At 50.1% G+C, this 5,278-nt stretch overlaps 1 pseudogene; it reads left to right on the top strand.

Annotated features, from left to right (window-relative positions):
• Positions 1-4,067: 4,067 nt before the first annotated feature.
• LOC125938171 (40S ribosomal protein S6-like) lies at positions 4,068-4,792 on the top strand (annotated as a pseudogene).
• Positions 4,793-5,278: the final 486 nt, after the last annotated feature.

The raw sequence follows: 5,278 nt of genomic DNA, 5'->3' as shown, positions 1-5,278 counted from the left end.
CTGCCCCCTCTGAGTTTGCTGAGGACTTTGTTCCTACATTAGTCATCAGAATGCTTAAGAATATGACAGCTTGGGGGCACCTGAGTGGCTCAGTTGGTTGAGGGTCCGACTTCAGCTCAGGTCATGATCTCATGGTTTGTGAGTTCAAGCCCTGTGCTCAAACATCATGCTCTGTGCTGACAGCTCAGAGCCTGAGCCTGCTTCAGATTCTGTGTCTCCCTCTCTCTGTCCCTCATCTGCTCATGCTCTCTCTCTCTCTCTCTCTCTCAAATATAAATAAACATTAAAAAAACTTAAAAACAAGAATATGACAGCTCGGTTCCCAGATAGGGGAGTGGGGGGCAAATGGATGTGGGGTTCAGCTGCCAATCAGCTGATAGAGCAGATGTCTGAGGAGGTGAGCCCTTCCTCACTGACTTTCTCCGGAAGCCAGGAACCATGGGTGGTGGCCAGAGACTGTAACACTGCCCCAGGCCTGGCCTCTGGGGCTGGGGAGGGCCTGGGGGGTTCAAGGAGGGCCAGTCCCTTTAGTGACCTGCAATGCATAGTTTCCCTAAAGTCCTCATGCAGCCCATAAGCAAATTTATTCCATTTGTTGAAGTTAAAGAAAATGGCATTATACAATCTCAGCTTCGGTAGCTACTGAAAAGCCCGGCTCTGAAAGAGAAGGGAATCTGTGTTCCAGAGGAGCCAACGTCCTTAACAGCTGGGAGAAGAAAATTTCATCTGCCTGCAAATGCCGTGTGCTGTTGTTTATCGCCCCTGGACCTAAAGTGTTTCAGAGTTTCAAAACTGAAGGACTTTCTGAAGACCCTGTAGAGACAGACAGGTACTCCCAGAAAGTCAGCAAAAGCTTGCCTCGTATGTGCTACGCATTCTATGTGCATGGAAGGAAAAGAGAATAATAGGGACCAGGTACGGAGAGAGCGACACACAAGGTAACAGCAACACACACACACACACACACACACGCACAATAACAAGTGGGGACAAAGAGAGATAGGCACCTCGAAGAGGAGAAGGAACAATAGTAACCCGTGCCTTCGGGGTGAATTATAAATACATGGAGAAGGGTATGAAAGTCATGAACACCACAGGTAAACAGAGGACGTTTGTTTAGGCCACCTCTTCTCCCCCAGTGCTTGGATCCCCTCACTCATTCCTTGCAGAGCCCACAGGTCCAGAGCCTTTTACTCAGCCCCCACCCCCTTGCTCCAGATCCCCGTCCTGGGAGCTGCACCAGGATGTGCTGAGTAATTCTCCAAATCCCTGTGTCGTTTGCACGTATACCCACTTGGCTGGGGCTGAGTCTTCTTACTGTAACAGACGAGGTGCATGGCTCTAAGCCCACGTGTGGAGAACAGTACAGTAGGGCCAAGTGGTTGGTTGGTTCCCTGAGGGCTGGAGGGCAGAACCATGATCTTCCCTAAATCCCTGACTTGGAAAACCCTGCTGGGTTTGGGAGAGGGGTCGCTGATGGAAGTACAGGTCCTAAATATATGGGGCTAGACATGCAAGCCACGGGGACAAAGAACACGAGATTCTTCTGATTGGTTAGAGATGGAGATGGAGGGAGGGAGATCCACCTAAGGACCCGTAGAATCAGAGAAGAACTGTTTCTTCTTGGCCTGTGGAGGCATGTCTCTGGGGCCCTGGGGGCGAGACCCCTTGGCTAAAATTCTCTCCCTGGTTTTGGATGTGACTTGAAATCCCTTTGCATCTGTCAGGGTGCTTTGGGCTGTCATTAACAGAGTATCTAATCAAAGCGACACTTACGAATTGCATGACAAAGATTAGAGAGGGACCATTTCAGTGCTGATTACAGGCATTCCCTGAGTTGAGCTCAGATTCAAGTGGGGAGGACACAGACCCCACGCCTTGGTGGGAGCAGTGAGAACAAATTTGAGAAGCAAAACAAAACAAAACAAAATGGTGAAAATAAACATATATTGCTTTAGACAAGTGAATTTGGTCTTTTTAGATAGCACTCTTATGACAATGACCCACTGATCCGTCTTTCAAACCATGCCCTGCTGGGAGTCAGCCAAGATTGCAAGGTCGGACTCATCTGGAGGGAATGGAGCTACAGAAAGGACATTCAAGGGGGCCTCCCCGCTCCCGTGGTTGCTGCCCTCCCCACCTCCTGTGTTCTTTCCCTTCTAGATCACCCGCTAGGCTGAAGGAGCCCCTAAAAGCCCCTCTGCCCTTCTGCTTCCGCCCTCATGCTATGGCAGTTCTGCCGAATCTATTTGCAGACTCCTTACTACTGCCAAAGCTGCACAGTCTCTGGTGGGGCCTCCTCCTTTGTTGCTCGCAAAGCCTCCTCTGCAGAACTTCCTTTCTCAAACATTCCTATTTATTCTTTCTTTGTATAATATGGGTTCCAAAGCGGCCTCCTCCGGCCAGAGGCCAGCTCCGTTGGAAATCCCAAAGGCCAGCCAAGTTGTTGAGGCAGTGAGATATTATCTCCTGCCTTTCCTCTGGGTGGCTTTGACACCCATAACCTTTCATCCATCAGCCTTCCCTGGATGGCTCTCCGCGGCTGGCCTGCCCCCCACTCCAGCTCTGTACTTGTTGAGGGCTCTGGATTCTGGATTCTGGTTCCCACTCCTCGTCCAAGATGGAGTTCTGTTACATCTGGGTTCCAAGAACCCCCTGTATTCAATCAACAACCGAGTCTTAACTACTCGCCATGTACCTGGCACTGTGCTGGACACAAGGACACACAGTCCCAGGCCTGCCCTAGAGGGGTGTGCACGCATAATTGAGAGGCATGGGTAGAAATAAAGATGTGTCATACAGTGTTATTACGGGGGTCTTCATATTTCGAAAGATGTTTCTTGAGCCCCTGCTTTGTGCAGTGCACTGTGCTGGGCACTGAGGATACAGCAGTGGCCAAAGCAGATGAAGTTCCTCCCTTGAGAGCTTCAGCCAGAAGTCTGAGTACAGTGTGAGCCAATAAGGAGAGTGACATTCCCCTGAGGGGCTGGGGGTGCACGTAACAGATGTCGGTTCTCTCTCCACTCGCTGTCCCAGTTCGTGCCCACAGGGCCACACTGCCAATGCTTGTGACTTGGCTCAGGGTTTTCTCCTGGCATGCAAGGTGGACCCCAACTGCCAGGGCATTAATGGGCCGGTAGCAGTCAGTGCTGCATAGGAGTCAGAAGGTGAATATCCTGGCGTCCTCATCTTCAGGTGGGACCACCATTGTAGTGTGTTCTACACAGTGGCCAAGAGGTCCTCAGTGGGATGGAGACCCACTTCTCCATAGTGGTAGCCACTCACTGACACCCCAAATTGTCTCCCTCCCCACGCCTGCCTTACATCCCCTTACTCCGGCTGGCACTTCCTGAGCTCGCCTCCTGAATAAACAAACTAATGGCAGCCAAATCTTTGTTCCAGGTTCTGCTTTGGAAAGAACCCCAAGATACACCTACTAACAAGTAGTGGTAGTAGTAGCAGTCCAGTGAGACCTCACAATGTGCCAGGCCCCTCTTGAATTGCTTGACTTTCCTGATGCATTCTATCTCTACAATGGCTAAGGATGGCAATTTTCTCCGCTTCAAAAGGGAGGAAATAGAGTCATGAGAGAGGAAACTGGCACAAGTTTTAGCCCAAATCCAGGATTCCAGGCCCAGTTCTGGACCGAGCTGCTCAGGGTATTGGACTAGAGCCTCAGTTTCCTCTCTTGCACCATGAGAGGATGCTCCTCGCCCACCCTCCTCACAGGCCTTGTCAAGCTATTGTAAAGGGGTTGTAAAGCTCCAGCAACAGAGAGGGCATGGAAAGTTTTTGGGGAGAAGGAGGCTCAGTGTGAAAAGGAAGGATGAAGAATGTGCTGATCTCTCCTGGGCAGCCGCTCCCAGCCCTGATGATGAGGATTCCATCTAGGAGGGGTGAGATCCCTGTTCCTGCCTCTTCGAATTCCTGAAGCAGCTTTGGAGTTCACAGCCCTGGGAAGTTTTTCTCCAGAAGTTCTGTCTCTTCTCCAATATCCTAATCTTGTGTTTGTTAATGTGTTTGTTTAAAATTTCCCCCTCGCTCTTTTTGTGGCACCTCCGAGGTGACTGAACATCTCTTTCCAAGCTACCAGCGGCCGGAAGCTCATTGAAGCGGACGATGAATGGAAACTTAGCATCTTTTATGAGAAGCGGATGGCCACAGAAGCTGCTGACGCTCTGGGTGAAGAATGGAAGGGTTCTGTGGCCCAAATCAGTGGTGACGATGGCAGACAAGGCCTTCCCCCTGAAGCAGGGTGTTCTGACACATGGCCATGTCCACCCACTGTTGAGTAAGGTGCCTTCCTGTTACAGACCAAGGAAGACTTGAGAAAGAAAGTGTGAATCTGTTCAGGGTTGCCCTGTGGGTGCTAATCTCAGTGTTCTCAACTTGGTCTTTGTAAAAGAAGGGGGAGGGGTTGTGGAGAAGGATATTTCTGGATTCCCTGATACTACCAGGCCTCTTTTGGCTGGCAGAATCCACAAACATTTCAGTCTCTCTAAAGAAGACAATGTCCTCCAGTGTGAGAGCTCCTAAACACAGAGGTAAGAAACTCAGGACCAAAGCGCCCAAGATTCAGTGTCTTGTGAATCCACATGTCCTCCAACAAAAAGGTCGGTGTATTGCTTTGAAGAAATAGTGTGCTAAGAAAAGTAAGGAACAGGCCACAGAATATGCTAAACCTTTGGCCAAGAGAATGAAGGAGGCCAAAGAAAAACACCAGGAACACGTTGTCAAGAGACGGAGGCTGACCTTTCTGAAAGCTTCCACCTCTAAGTCCAGTCAAAAATGAGGTTTTCTAAGAGTGACAAATAAATAGGATCAGATATCAAAAAATAAGTGAAATAAAATAAAATAGAATAAAATAGAATAAAATAAAATAAAATAAAATAAAATAAAATAAAATAAAATAAATAAAAATAAAATCTCCCCTTCAGCCTGGGGCTCCCTGAAGGCAGGGCTGTGTCTCCTCCCTCAGACTGGGGCTCCCTGAGGGCAGGACTGTGTCTCCCTCCTAAGATTGGAGCTCCCTGAGGATAGGGATGTGTCTCTTCCCTCAAACTATGGCTCCCTGAGAGGGAGGACTGTGTCTCCTCCCTCAGACTGGGCTCCCTGAGGACAGAGCTGTGTCTCCCCCCTCAGACTGGGGTCCCTGAGGGTGGGCTCTGTCTTCCCCTCAGACTGGGGCTCCCTGAGGCAGGGCTGTGTCTCCCCCCTCAGACTGGGGTCGCTGAGGGCAGGGCTGTGTCTCCCCCTCAGACTGGGACTCCCTGAGGGC

The sequence above is a fragment of the Panthera uncia genome, assembly GCF_023721935.1.
Source record: "Panthera uncia isolate 11264 chromosome B2 unlocalized genomic scaffold, Puncia_PCG_1.0 HiC_scaffold_24, whole genome shotgun sequence".
Classification (NCBI taxonomy): domain Eukaryota; kingdom Metazoa; phylum Chordata; class Mammalia; order Carnivora; family Felidae; genus Panthera; species Panthera uncia.
Note: the sequence above shows the minus strand (reverse complement) of the source record. Positions and strands in the feature narration are given on the sequence as shown.